Below are 15,719 nucleotides of genomic sequence, written 5' to 3'. Positions count from 1 at the left end.
AGTATGTACCACACACACACTACATACCACACACACCACACGTCACACATACCACACACACAGCATATACCACACACACACTACATACCACACACAGTATATACCACACACACTACACACCACACACACACTACACACCACACACACACTACATACCACACACACCACATGTTACACATACCACACGCACACAGCTTATACCACACACACACTATATACCACACACACCACATGTCACACCTAGCACACGCACACAGCTTATACCACACACACACTACATACCACACATACCACATGCCACACCTACCACACACACAGCATATACCGCACACACACTACACACCACACACACCACTACCACACACGCACACTATTGACTCCCAGTCTGCAGATGCTTGATACACTTTTTTTTTGGACTGATGGCAAGGTTAAAAAACAAAAACAAAAACAAAAACCAAACCAGTTGCCCTTGAGTAGACTCCAACTCATGGCAACTCCATGTGTGTTATGTGTGAACGGTGCTCTGTGGACTTTTCAGTGGCTGAGTTTTTGGAAGCAGGCCATCAGGCCCTTCTTCCAAGGCACTTCTCAGTGAATTTGAACTGCCAACCTTTTGGTTAGTAGCCTGGTGCTTAACTATTTGGGCCACCCAGGGACTCCTGATGGCAAGGTGAGATGATGAAAATAAGAGTATTCTTCTCTGTTCTAATAGATTCTTACAAGTTGCAAAGCGTCCGTGGTGCTGTCCTTTCCGAGGTGGTTCACAGATGGATTTCACAATACAAAGGAAGGAAGAGAGAATGACTTCAGCTGTACCCCCCTCAAACTCACTGTAAACCCTGTTAACAGGAGTCCTCCCCCAACCGAGTGTCCTGAGGGTGCTGCTGATCACGGTGACTGTGCAGCCTCAGCCGAGCTTGTTCCCTTGGCAGGTTTCCTGGAGGATGGATGACTGAAGCCTGCTTCTCAGTGTAGGCCCTGTGCGTCCTCACACCCCTCTCCCGTGGGTCCTTCAGCCATGTCGGGCCGTCCCATCCCAGGGCCTTTGGCACACTCTTCTCTCTGCCTGGAGTGCTGTCCTCTGCTTCCGCCTGGTACCTCCTCCTTCACTGGTCAGCTCTCAGCTCTGGTGTCTCTTCTGGAGGGAACCCTTCCCTCTCTGCCCCCCACCCTCACCTGAGCAACTTTCTCCCCCACTCACAGGGAGCTGTGTGATTTCTTTGATGGCATTTATTCCAGTTTGAAAGTAGGCACAGTGTCTAACTCATGATCATTACTTTATAAACATTTATGGGTGCAGTTGATATATGGTCAACTTACTCAAAGAAAGTGGCTGATATCCTCTCCCAACTAGATAACAATTCCCTGAGGAATGGGCTCGGGTCTGCTTTTGCTCAGTGCTTCATCTCTAGCACGTAGTCAGTGCTCACATATTTTGCATGCATTAATGGACTAATGAGCCAATAAAAAGCTAATCCTCACCAGCTCCTCCCAAGATAGCCATTATCAATCTCATTTCTAGATAAGGAGGCAGACACTCAGGGGATTTGGGCCTGTCCAAGGCCAGACGGCCTGTGAGTGAGGCAACAAGAGTATTCCCAGGGAAGGCTGCTGATTAGGCGAAACCACTAACTAGCCCGTTGCCTTGGAGTCAATGCCGACTCGTGGTGACCACATAGAACAGAGTAGAACTGCCCCATAGGGTTTCCAAGGAGTAGCTGGTGGATTCAAACTGCAGACCTTTTGGTTAGTAGCCAAGTTCTTAACCACTGTACCACAAGGGAGGAGGCTGGGTGAAGCCATTGAAGGAAGATTTGAGTTCTACCATGTTTGTTTTCTTTGCTGATGCTCGCAAAATGATTTCCTTCTCCAAATATGTTCATAAGAAGTTGAGATATAAGCTACAGTAAACTAGAGGAGCTGAGATAATGACAAGGTGATTCCTAGCCCTGGTAGGTCAGTCCTCAAAGTATCGTAATTGGGTGGAATGTTTACAGTAACAGCTAAGAGACCTTGATAGGAGCAGAAGCAGGGCAATCGTCTTTGTGCACAAAATGGGTTTTTGTCCCTATTTTGAGGGAAACTAAATTGTTTGCTTGAATAATTAATGGGATATAAAGTAATATCTCACTGAATATACCACGGCTGCCAAAAGAAGGAACAGATCTGTCTTGGTGGAAGTACAGCCAGAGCACTCCTTAGAATCGAGGATGGCAAGACTTCATCTTGCTTACTTTGGACACATTATCTGGAGGGACCAATCCCTGGAGAAGGACATCATGCTAAAGTAAAGGGTCAGCGAAAAAGAGGAAGACCCTCAACGAGATGGATCGACACAGTCACTGCAACGACTGTGAGGATGGCATAGGACCAGGCAACATTTCATTGTTATCCATGGGGTCGCTATGAGCCAGAGCCAACTAACAGCACCTAACGACAACAAAGTAAGCAGGATTGGAAATCCAGTGATCTCATGGGAGAGTACTCAGATAGGAGTGAGAGATGGAAGTTCTGATGAAAACTCGGGAGCTTTTTCCTAGGAAAAATGCCCAGACTAACCAAAATTTGTATATAATTTCTGGATGTTCATATCACCCCTCAAGGCTGTGGGTTCAGAGGACCTGGCTCTAACATCTTTCCAGCTCTGACATTCCAAGATCATAAAGGCCCAACTTAGGATGAAGTTGATATGCGAAGGAGGATAAAGTGGACCAAAACCCAAACCCATTGCCGTCGAGCCGATTCCAACTCATAGCGACCCTATAGGACAGGGTAGAACTGCCCCATAGAGTTTCCAAGGAGCACCTGGCAGATTTGAACTGCCGACCTTTAGGTTAGAAGCCGTAGCATTCAACTACTATGCCACCAGGGTTTCCAAGTGGACCAAAGCCAAAACCAAACCCAGTGCTGTCGAGTCGATTCCAACTCCTAAAGTGGACAGCCCCCCTAATAAATCATAGAGTAGGAATAGGTGAGAAGCGGACATTTGTGCCCATGTGACCTCACTTCTACTGTCACAGACTACACAGGGAACAATGACAGGTGTGGGTCACTGGCCCTGGATGCTGAACGGTTGAACTCCGGGACAGAGCAGAAAGAAGTGGGGGCGGGATGGGGCGCCAGTGATCTGATAAGAGGATTAGGTTGCTGCTTCCCTCCTGGCCATCTGTAATGCCCTCGGGCTAAGCCTGCTGCTTGTCTTCATTCTTTCTTGGTTTGAAAAGGTCTTTCTGTCTCATTGTCAATAGCTGCATGCCAGCACCCTGAGCCACCAGCCCTTCCCTGCACAACTGATGTCCGTTCACGCCTTTGCCCTTGCTGTGCCCTCTGCTGGGGATGCCCCGCCTCCTATCAGGTACCTGCTTGCTCTTCAAGACACATCTCAGGTTTCAGCTCCTCTGAGATGCTGCCCTAATCAGGGGAGGGAGGAAGGGTTATCTGTCCCTCCTCTGCACTCACTCTCCGGGCTCCAGGCCCACCCCCGTCCTGAGCTACCACACTGTCCCACAGTGCTTGTCCATGGTCATCTTCTCTGCCAAGATGACGAGCTTCCACCACAAGATAATTAGACATAAACATTTACGGGTATATATGATGTATGGCCAACCTACTGAAAGAAAGCCACTGACGTCATATAGGACACAGCCGCTCAGGGGAGGTGCCAAGATTCATGACAACATCTTTCCTACAAATAAAGACTTGTCATTGCTTAGGGGGCACTGAGCTTCTGTTAAGGGCGATGGAAAATTTTGGAAATGAATAATGGGGATGGTTGTTCAGAATGATGAATGTAATTAATGTCGTTTCATTGTGCATACAAAAAAATGTTGATATGGCTAAAGTTTTGTGTATATATATACATTATATATATTATATATATATATACATATTTACCACAAAAAATAAAAAATAAAGACTGGTCACAAGAGCATGGGAGCAGCCTGAAGTGGCAGGAATACCCTAGAGTTGTGGGAGCAGCCTGGGGTGGAGGGAGTAGCCTGGGCTGGAGGGTGCAGCCTGGAGGGGAAGGAGTAGCCTTGGGGTGGAGACAGCAGCCCCGGATGGATGGAGCACCCTGGAGTGGAAACAGCCTGGGATGGGAGGAGCAGCCTGGAATGGCAGGAGCAGCCCAAAGCTGAGCATAGAAGCTGCTCCTGGAGGGCTGAGTGCTCTGAGCCTGCACACTGAACACAGACAGTAGCTTCATAGCAGAATCCCGAAATGGCCTCCTAAAGCAGGGGTGGGTGCCTGAGGTGCTCCACCGCCTTCCCAGCACTCTAGAACAAGGGTGAGCACATCAAAAGCTGAAGGTTTTCATGCAGGATTCTCATTTCCCAAAAGCATCGCAGAGAGCTAATGTTTGTAAGGTCCACATGCCTTTATTGTCTTTTAATTAAACCTCTTTGTCTGAGCCCTGACGTGAGAAGGTTTCGGCTCCTCTGAGATGGGTGTGGACAGGACAAAGCTTGTCGGGTGAACTAGGCAGCCCTGGACAGGTGGAGGGAGGCGCTCTTGGAAGTCATGTGGGCAATGAGTGATGCCATAAGGAACTGCCAGTGATGAGAAACCAATGGAGAACTGGGGTGTTCTAGTAGAGGAAAAGAGCCCTGGTGGTGCAATGGTTAAGCACTCGGCTGCTAACAGAAAGGTTGGCAATTCAGAGCCACCAGAGGCTCCATGGGAGAAAAGATCTGGCGATCTTTCCCCATAAAGATTGCAGCCTAGGGAACCCTATTGGGTAGTTCTACTCTGTTACCTGGGGTCACTGTAAGTCAGAATCGACTCGATGGCACCCAACAACAGCAAGTAGAGAAAACTCCAGGAAGACAATCAATACATACAGGACCAACTTCACGTCTGAGCAACAACCTTCAGGTAGTCATCTCCCTTCTGAGCCTCAGTTTCCTCATGTGTTAAAGGCAGCCATTGGACAAGTCCAGTGGTTTGCACACATTTTTTATCCAGAGACCACCTTACTGAAGTGAATCTTGTGCGATGAGCCCAATAGGTCCAGGAGATAAAAGTGAAGAAGCAGCAGCGAGGGGTCCAGAGCCCTGGCCACACATAGCACCATCTCCTCTAAGCCCCTCCACCCCAGAGACAGAAAGGTCTCTGAGGAGCCCCCCTGGAAAACCATTGCACTAAGTTGTTTCTAAGGCCATTCCAACTTTAACAGCCTGCAGTTTTCCCCTCGATATGCCAAACTCCAATAACCCAAATGCCAGACAGGTAACATACAAGGGTGACCTTGGCTCACTTTAGCTGTGACAAAACTGGGTTATTCTAACAAGGGAGCCCCAGAGAAGAAGGTGCGTGTCTCCAGCCTCAGTTTGTATACAGCTGAACTCTGGCAGATCTAGAAATACAGGGCCAATGTTAGCAGATCGGAGTTCCCCAATGAGGCCAGAAATCCTGATGGTTCCATGAAATATCCTCATTTTTATCCATTGGGAACTAATTGAAATTGTCGCAAAAAAACAGAAGGGCTGACTTTAGCCATATTCAGCCCACTGGCTGCTGGTGAGTGACCTTCACCCTAAGCCATTCTCTAAGTTGGCTCAGGAGGTGCCTTTCTCTTCATTTGATAACCAGTTTTGGGGTGGGGTAGGGGTGAGAGAGAAAATCACGTCAGAGTCTGTCCTAGGCCCCTAGGGCTGCCATAACAAAATAACACAAAGTGGGTGTCTTTAAGAACAGAAACTTACCTTCTCGCAGTTCTGGAGGCTGGGTGTCTGAATTCAGGGTGTTGGCAGGGCCATGCTCTCTGTCTGTCCATTCTACGGGAAGACCCTTCCTGGCCTCTTCCAGCTTCTGGTTACCCCAGATGCTGGTTGGCTTTTAGATGTGTCTTCACATGTATCTGTCTTCCCCCTCCGTCTCTGCCCTTTTATAAGTCACCACTCAGAAAGGATTGGGGCCCACCCTACTCCTGTATGACATTGTTAATGGATCACATCTTCAAAGAAAGACCCTATCTCCAAACAAGGTCACATTTACCTGTTCTGGGGGTAGGTCTTCAACATATCTCTTTGGGGGACACAATTCAATCCATAACAGAGGCAGACTCAAACGTGAGGACCAAAGACTCCTGAAGGGGGCGTGGTTTCTAGATACCCTCTGGACACGCCGAGCTTGTGACCAGCCCCTTCACCCTCACTGGGGCTGCCTTCCCAGCCTTTCCCCACTGTGGGTCCTGCAGAGCCCAGCACCTTGCCTGGTTCCCACTCTCCCTCCTCCCCTGCTTGCTTCAGAGGGAGACACCACAGAGAAAATGCCTGCAGAGGCCAGGGCCTGTTCCAGCTGTGCCCCGTGGCGGTACTGGCCAAGAAGAAGCCAGCACGGTTCTCCCTCATAAGATTTAGCAGCCTTAGCTGCTGACAGTGATAAGTAGATAATATTTCTTAGAGTGGGACTTAGTTTATTTTTATACTCATGGTAATACATAAGAAATAGCGTATGTGCATTTAAAGCCCTAAGAGGCAGCTTTACATGGAGTTGGGATCAGACAGACCTGGGTTCAAATGCCGTTCCAGCTGGTGCTGACTAGCTGTATAATCCCGGAGATGTTTGTACCCTCTCTGAGCCCCAGGTTTCTGTTCTGCCAAAATGAACATGAGAGTTCCTTCTCTGAGCACTATTACGGGTATTAAATGTTATCATCTGTGTCTTGCACACAGGAAACATTAAAAATGAGTTCCCTCTCCTTTCTGGGAGCTGGAAACCTGGGTTTCAGTCCCAATTTTGCTATTATCTAGCTATGAAATCTGGGACTAGCCATTGCATCATAAATTCATGGAGACTCACTTATAGGCCAACAGCTCCCCTGCCCCTATTTATTCTTCAACTTTTTATTGAAAAGCTTTTAAATAGACCAAAAAAGTACACATATCATGACTGTGAACCTTGATCAGCTTTCAAAAGCTGAACACATTATGTACTCAGGACGCAGATAAGAAACTGCATCTCTGCAGCCCCCTCATGTTCCCTTCTAGTCACCCACTCCTCCCCCTACCCCAGCTGCAAGGGGATAACCACTACCCTGACTCCAACACCCTAGATAGTAGCTCTGCCTGTTTTTATACTTTTTATTACTGGAATCATGCGGTAACTACTCGGGTTTGGCTTCTTTCAAGCTTCCAACACTGTGAGATTCATCCATACTGTTGCAAGCAATTCTAGATTGTTCCTTCCCCTTGCCGTATAGCAGGGATTGGCAAACTACACTGCAGCCTGATGGCCAAATTTGGCTTTCCATCTGTTTTTGTAAACAAAGGTTTGTCAACAGAAATACTGTATGATCCAGCAATCCCACTCCTAGGAATATACCCTAGAGAAATAAGAGCCATCACACAAATAGACATATGCACACCCATGTTCCTTGCAGCATTGTTCGCAATAGCAAAAAGACAGAAACAACCTAAGTGCCCATCATCAGATAAACGGATAAACAAATTATGGTACATACACCCAATGGAATACTACCCAACAATAAAGAACAATGACAAACCCGTGAAATATCTCACAACATGGTTGCATCTGGAGGGCATTATGTTGAATGAAATAAGTCAACACAAAAGAACAAATACTGTATGAGACCACTATTATAAAAACTTGAGAAAAGGTTTACACACAGAAAGAAATAATCTTTGATGATTGTGAGGGACAGGAGCGGTAAAGAAAAGAGGGGAAATTATTAACTAGACTGTAGCTAAGTGTTAACTTTGGTGAAAGGAAAGACAGTGCACAATATAGGGGAAGTCAGCACAACTTGACCAAAGCAAAGCCATAGAAGCTTCCTAGACACATCCAAACACCCTGAGGGACTACATAACTGGGGCTGAGGGCTGGGGACCATGGCCATGGGGGTCATCTAAGTCAATGGGCGTAACAAAGTTCATCATGAAAATATTCTACATCCAACTTCGGTAAGTAGCGTCTGGGGTTTAAAAGCTTGTGAATGGCCATCTAAGATACATCTACTGGTCCCATTCCATCCAGAGCAAAGGACAAAGAAGAAATCAAAGACACCTGGAGAAACCCAGAGAGTATGCCCCCCGGATATCCTTTTAACTCAGTACTGAAGTTACTCTTGAGGTTCACCCTTCAGTCAAAGATTGGATACACTTATAAAACAAACAATAATACATGTAGTTCAACCATGTATATGAGACTAAATTGGCACACCAGCAAAGGGGCAAGGATGAGAAGGCAGGAGGGGACAGGAATGCCGGACGAATGGAAATGGGGAACCCAAGGTTGAGAAGGGGGGAGTGTTGACACATCACAGGGTTGGCGACCAATGTCACAAAACAATATGTGTAATAATTTTTTAATGAGAAACTAATTTGCTCTGTAAACCTTCACCTAAAAGCACAATAAAAAAGAAAATCAGAGACATAAGGGATATATTAATCAAAAGGATTAATGGACCAGAGTCCCATCAGCCTGGTCCCAGAAGAACTAGATGGTGCCCAGGTACCACCAGCAACTGCTCTGACTGGGATCACAATAGAGGGTCCTGGACAGAGCAGGAGAAAAATGTAGAACTAAATTCAAATTAAAAAAATAAAAATAAAAAGACCAGATTTACTGGTCTGACAGAGACTGGAAGAACCCCTGAGGCTATGGCCCCCAGACAACCTTTTAACTCAGAATTGAAGCCATTCCCAAAGTTCATCCTTCAGCCAAAGATTAGACAGGTTTATAAAACAATACCACATGTGAGGAACATGCTTCATAGTTCAGTCATGTATACGAGACTAAAACGGCAACACCTGCCCAAAAGCAATGATGAGAAGGCAGGAAGGGACAGGAAAAACAGACAGATGGAACTGGGGAACTGGGGTGTGAAAGGGGAAAGTGTTAACACATAGCGGGGATAGCAACCAATGTCACAAAACAATTTGTGTAAAAATTGTTGAACGAGAAACTAAGTTGCTCTGTACGTTTCATCTAAGGCACACACACACACACACAAAGTGGCTTTGAAGTGGGGGGAAAAAAAAGAAATCATCTATTTGAGACCAAATAGTCAACTTTTACTCTAAAGCAAAGATGAGAAGGTACGGGGAGAGGGGAAACAGGGAAGCTAGGTTACTGAAAATGGAACAACTAGGGCAGAAATAATGAGAATGTTGACACATTGTGAAAAATATAACCAATGTCAATGAACAATTTGTATAGAAATTGTTTAATGGGAACCCAATGTGCTATGCAAACTTTTGACAAAAACACAATAAAATATTATTTAAAAAAAATAAATAAAGGTTTATTTTCCAGACACAACCAAGCCTATTCATTTCTGTATGGTCTCTGGCTGCTTTCATGCTACAGTGACAGAACTGAGCAGGTGCAATGGAAACCATAACGTTTTCATTGGCTAATTTTTGGAGGGAGATTGCCAGGCCTTTTTTCCTAGTGTGTCTTAGTCTTGAAGTTCTGAATTCAAAAAGAAGACAGAAGAAGAGATGATGGTGAAAAATACTGAATATCCTGTGGGTTACCTGAAGAATGAACAAATCAGTCTTAGAAGAAATACAACCAGAATGCTCCTTAGAAGCAAGGATGGCAAGACTTTGACGTGCTTACTTTGGACACTCATCAAGAAAGACCAGTCACTGAAAAAGCACATCATGGTTGGTAAAGTGGAGGGTCAGTGAAAATGAGGGAAACACTCAATGAGATGGATTGACACAATAGCCAAAAAAATGCATTCAAACATACCAGTGGTCATGAAGATGGTGCAGGACTGGGCAATGGTTTGTCCTGTTATACATAAGGTTGCTGTGAGTTGGATCAGACTCGATGGCAACTAACAACAACCGTAATAATGGAGACTATGTGGTCTGCAAAGCAAAAATACTATCTGGGGCTTTTCAAGTTTTCTGGCTCCTGTGTAATATCCTATTGTGTGAATACACTAAAATGTATTTATGCATTCTACTGTTGATGAGCTGTTGGGTAGTTTCCAATTTGGGGATTGTGAGTAATTCAGCACGAACATTCTCACATATGTCTTTTGGTAAAAGATACAGATCCATTTCTGTTGACTGCATTCCTAGGACTGGAATTATTAGATCATAGGTTATATGTAAGTTTAACCTTATTAAAAACTGCCAAATGGTTTTCCAAAGTGGTTGTACCATTAGCCTTTCCACACGCAGTGCCTGAGAGTTCCAGTTGCTCCATATTCTATCAACATTTGGTATTTTCTGTCTTTCTCATTCTAGCCATTTTCTCTGCCTCCATTTTGATGCCTCTCTTCCCTAAGCTATTGCTCAATTTGTGCTTGGCCATTTCCAGTGATGGAGCACTCACTCCCTGCCTCTAGGGGGCGACTGTTTCCTCTTTGGACAGTTCCGGTCCCTTAGGAAGCTCTTCTTCATGTACTAACACTTCAGATACTTAAAAATTAAGTCTCATTTCCCCCACTTAATGCTGTCTTTTCCAGAACGAGACAAAACATTCCAACTTCTTTAAAGTTGCTTAAGGTAAGTGGGGAGCCCTGGTGGTGCAGTGATTATGAGCTTAGCTGCTAACCAAAAGGTCAGCTGTTTGAATCCACCAGCCACTCCTTGAAAACCCTATGGGGCAGTTCTACCCTGTCATATAGGGTAGCTATGAGTCGGAATCAACTTGATGGCTACGAGTTTGGTTTTCTTTAAGACAAGTGGATTTATGTGCCCTCATGATCCTGGTCACCTGATGAACATGTTTAGCTTCTCAAGCCTTCAGTTTCCCCATCTTGTAAAACAAGGGGTTTTGATTAAAAAGATCTTTGAAATCATTTGAGGACTAAGGTGTGCCTGACCCAAGCCATGGTATTTTCAATTGTCTCATACACATGTGAAAATTGGACAGTGAATTGAGGAAGACCAAAGAAGAATAATGCCTTTGCGTTGTGATGTTGGCGAAGAATACTGAATATACTGTGGACTGCCAGAAGAACGAACAAATCTGTCTGGCAAGAAGTACAACCAGAATGCTCCTTAGATGCAAGAGTGGCAAGACTCCATCTCACATACTTTGGACGTGTTATCAGGAGATACCAGTCCCTGAAGAAGGAGATCATGCTTGGTAAAGTAGAGGGTCAGTGAAAAAGAGGAACGGCCTCAATGAGATGGATTGACACAGTGGCTGCAACGAAGGGCTCAAGCATAGCAATGATTGCGAGGATGGCACAGGACCGGGTAGTGTTTTGTTCCGCTGTACGTAAGGTCGCTGTGAGACAGAACCGACTCTGTGGCACCTAACTAGAACAACAAAGTCATTCTAACTCCAATACTCTGTATTAAACGTTATCATGGAAACTCTTGCAGAGAGTCCACATGCACCTCTAAACGTGGGGTCCTGATGGTCTTGCTTAACCTCTCCCAGACATGTGCTGTCAGGGGAGAATGGAGATATTTATTCTTTTATTTTCTCCTTCTCACAGTGGATGTTTCCTGAGTGCCGAGAATGTTCCAAGTGCTGTAGTAGCTGCTAAGGACAATCAGATGGTGTTGGTCTCTCTTGCTACAAACACAGCTAGGGCAGGAAGAGGGTGAGTCGCAGATCGTGTGCCTAGCGTACCCTGTAGGCTCCACGGGAGGTTGTAACTGTGCCAAATGCATTTTAAAAGGCAAGAGTCATGGGAAATGTTGACACTGATGACCATCAGTGGAGGCTGGAGGGTAACAAGCTAACTGGGGGAAAGGAGCTCTGATGTTTTGCTGTGCCTGTGCCTTGTCACTGGGGCGCTGGGCCTGGGGCATCGTTCCCTCTGGAGATGCAGAGGGTGCACCTTGCATGTGCAGCACTCTCGAGGTTTACTTCTTTGTAGCAACTCATTTCTCCACCAGACTTCTTTTCCCTCTTTCTTCCTGAAACAAGTGTTAGCAGCATGTAAGGACCAAAGGACAGGCCTGCGAACCCAGATGGCAGGCACCTCTGATATTTGGATTTTGCAGGAGACCAGCCTACTTTAACTGACACAAACACTGTCAAAATGTAAAGGCTGTTGTTGTTAGGTGCCGCCAAGTCGGTTCCGACTCATAGCAACCCTATGCACAACAGAACTAAACACTGCCCAGTCCTGCGCCATCCTTACAAGTGTTGTTATGCTTGAGCCCATTGTTGCAGCCACTGTGTCAATCCACCTCGTTGAGAGTCTTCCTCTTTTCCGCTGACCCTGTAGTCTGCCAAGCATGATATCCTTCTCCAGAGACTGATCCCTCCTGACAATATGTCCAAAGTAGGTAAGACGCAGTCTCGCCATCCTTGCCTCTAAGGAGCATTCTGGCCGCACTTCTTCCAAGACAGACCTGTTTGTTCTTTTGGCAGTCCATGGTATATTCAATATTTTTCGCCAACACCACAATTCAAAGGCGTCAACTCTTCTTTGGTCTTCCTTATTCATTGTCCAACTTTCACATGCATAGGATGTGATGGAAAATAGCATGGCTTGGGTCAGGAGCACCTTAGTCTTCAGGGTGACATCTTTGCTCTTCAACACTTCGAAGAGGTCCTTTGCAGCAGATTTGCCCAATGCAATGTGTGTTTTGATTTCTTGACTGCTGCTTCCATGGCTGTTGATTGTGGATCCAAGTAAAATGAAATCCTTGACAACTTCAATCTTTTCTCCATTTATCATGATAAAGGCAGGGTGGAGAAAATGAAAATACTAATTAGGCTTGTGAGAAGTCAGATTCCATGGAGTCTAATGGGAACATGGCTTTGCACGTTTTAAAAGACAATACTGCCTATCATGTATTAATTTAAGCCTCACAACAGGTGTGTGAAGTAGGTGTTATCATCCTTGTTTTACAAATGGGAAAACTGAGACAAGTTTTAGAACTTGCCCAGGGTATCAGCTTGTAAACATGGAGTCAGGATCACAGTGGAGTCAGGATTACAAATTCAGGCAGTCTAGCTGCAGAGAAAGGAGCCCTGGTGGTGCACTAGTTAAGTGCTTGGCTGCTAACCAAAAGATTGGTGGTTCGAACCCACCAGCTGCTTCTCAGGAGAAAGATGTGGCAGTCTGCTTCCGTAAAGATTTATAGCCTTGGAAACCGTATGGGGCAGCTCTGCTCTGTCCTATAGGGTTGCTATAATTGGAATCCACTTGATGGCACACAACAGCTTCAGAGGATTTGTTCCTGAGCGGTGTACAGCTAAGTGCTTGACTACTAGTCAAAAGGTTGGTGGCTCAAACATACTCAGAGTCTCCTCAGAGGACAGACCTGGTGATCTACTTCTGAAAACCATGTGGAGCAGTTCTACTCCACACGCTGGGGTCACCATGAGCTGGAATTGACTTGGCAGCAACTAACAACAACAGCTTGATAGATATTGCTTAAATCACAGCACCACTGCATATTTGGAAGGAAACCTTCCTTTGCAGGCCAGGCTCTGGGGCCTGGCAGTTTGGCCACTTAAGGTGTTGGAATGGTGAGCTGGTTGAAATCCCACAGAGGAGCTACCTAATCCAACTGTTATGGGTTTAATCATGCCCCTCTCTGCCCCCCGCCCCTGTGAAAAAAAAAGTTATGTTGATGTCCTGCTAACCAAAAGGTGGGCAGTTTGAATCTACCAGGCACTCCTTGGAAACTCTATGGGGCAATTCTACTCTGTCCTATAGGGTTGCCATGAGTCCAAATTGACTCAATGGCAGTGGATTTTTATGGGTTGAAGTCCTAACCCCTGTACCTGTAAATGTGACCCTGTTTGGAAATAGGAATTTTTTTTTTTGTTATGCTAGTGAGATTATACCAGAATAAAGTGCTTCCCTAAACCTAATCCCTTTGGAGTGGTGTGTTGTAAAAAGACAGAACAGACACAGAGGCACACATACGGGGAGAAAACAGATGCCAGGAATGACAAGGAACTCCCAGGCCCTCTGCCAAGCCTTCCCCCTTGTTTACTCAGCCAAGCATGTAGTGGGTCAGCTGTTTAGAAGACATGTACTTGGGGCACACCCTACAAGTGCTATGCTGTGAGTATGTGATGGTATGTGGGGTAGATTGCATTAGTGGCCGACTCTTCACTCCACCCTTAGGTATGCCCTTTGCCCTGTGACTTTTTATCTTCTCCTGTCAAGAAGCAGATTACATTTCCCTGCTCCTCAGTCTGAATTTGGCCACGTGACTTGCTTTGGCCAATCGGATGTTAGGAGAGACTTGGAAAAAACACTTGACATTTCTACTTGCCCTTTTGTGCTTCTGCGGTCAACAAGAGAAGGACATGCTGAGGCTCACCTGCTGTCCCTGAAGAAGATGAAAGCTACGTGAAGCAGGGCTGCTCCTGCTAAGGTGCCCCAGCCAAATCCAGGCTAGAGTGGAATCCCCATCCAACCTGCACTGGCATGAGCAAGCCCAGCTGCCACCAGCTAAGCCCAACCTAGACCAGCAGGCACCCAGCTGGCCCGCAGGCATGGGAACTACAATAATAAATGGTGGTGGTTTTAAAGCCACCGAACGTTGGGCCGTTTGCATGGAGCAAAGGCTGACTGAAGCATACAGATCAGGCTGTCCAGTAGCACCTATTTTTTTCAGCGTGCCATAAACACACATCTAGTTAAATAAAGTTACTATCCTGACCATTTCCTTGGATAAAATTAAGTTGTCCAGCCATCAGCTTATGAGCTGATCCACCCAAATCCTTCACTCAAACTGTTAAATGCATCTTCCATTTTCATGTAAACAAGCTTTGAAACATTTTTCCTTTTTCTTGTTTTTCATATGCCCCACGTTCCTGTTAAGCCCATGTCCTGAATTTGCTGTGGTAGAAAGATTGTGTGAGGTCAGCTCAGCAGCCCATTAGCGTTGGAGTCTGTTTATGAATAACAGGTCATCAGTCTATAACTGCGTCAGTCGAGGGAGGGCTATTGATTTGGATAGCTGTGCTTTCTCCTCGTATAATACAGTCCCTCTAAGAAGAATTTTTAAGGGCTGTTTTAAACTGTTAAATATGATATTCGTGTATAGTGTGTTTCTGTAATTTTGAAATCAAAAACAAAAAATCATACATTTTATTTCACTTCCTATTAAAAATAAAATCCAGAACAACTGGAAAAATTGTTTAAAAAAAAAATCATCACCAATTCAATAAAAAAGGAGAGAGGTATATGGCATATAATTTACTTCAAAATATTTCAGCATAGATGCTGTGATGTGTGTGCACGCAGGTTGATTTTAAAAGCAGACCCTCAATTTTTCACATCCGAAAGCCATGCCAGGAATGTGAACTTCCAAAGTGCTGCTGTAAGCTGTCTAAATCTGTTATTGGCTCATTGGCGAAGTTTTCACTGGTAGAAGGATGATTCAGGATCTTGGCTTGGGTAGGTGTCTTGTGCAGGCATACCTTCCTGGCGTGGATAGGGTGGAGGAGCCTGATGAGCCCAGAGCAAAGTAGGGGACATTTGGTCTGGGTTTTGAAGGACGTAAAGGAGTCCAACAGGTGGAGAAATATAGGAAAAATTGTCTAGACACGTGCCAAGTCTCAGGGTTGTATAACGGCCTGGCATCTTTGTGGAACGGTGGGTTGTTAGGCGAACTGTAACGTGTCTGGTATGAGGGGAAGCAGGTACGTATATTATAAACAACCCTCTGGGACAGAGCATTCATTTCCTCCACTGTGTCTGCCTCTTCCAGTAGCCTGTGAGCTCCTTGGTTTGAGGCTGAAAAGGTACCTGTGAGAATTTATTAAAACAGTAAGCCTCCTTCCTCTCATTCCAGCATCAG

General features: G+C 45.5%; 1 long non-coding RNA gene across 3 annotated transcripts in view; it reads left to right on the top strand.

Moving 5' to 3' along the window:
• LOC111750089 (uncharacterized) overlaps positions 1–6,309 on the top strand; it is a 50,698-nt gene extending 44,389 nt beyond the window's left edge. For all 3 annotated transcript variants that reach the window (XR_002785259.2, XR_010317836.1, XR_010317835.1), the window contains one exon: positions 713–6,309. This is a non-coding gene — a long non-coding RNA (uncharacterized LOC111750089). The remainder of the gene's footprint in view (positions 1–712) is intronic.
• Positions 6,310–15,719: the final 9,410 nt, after the last annotated feature.

This window comes from Loxodonta africana, chromosome 14, assembly GCF_030014295.1.
Source record: "Loxodonta africana isolate mLoxAfr1 chromosome 14, mLoxAfr1.hap2, whole genome shotgun sequence".
NCBI lineage: Eukaryota > Metazoa > Chordata > Mammalia > Proboscidea > Elephantidae > Loxodonta > Loxodonta africana.
This window is presented reverse-complemented; position numbering and strand designations above follow the sequence as displayed.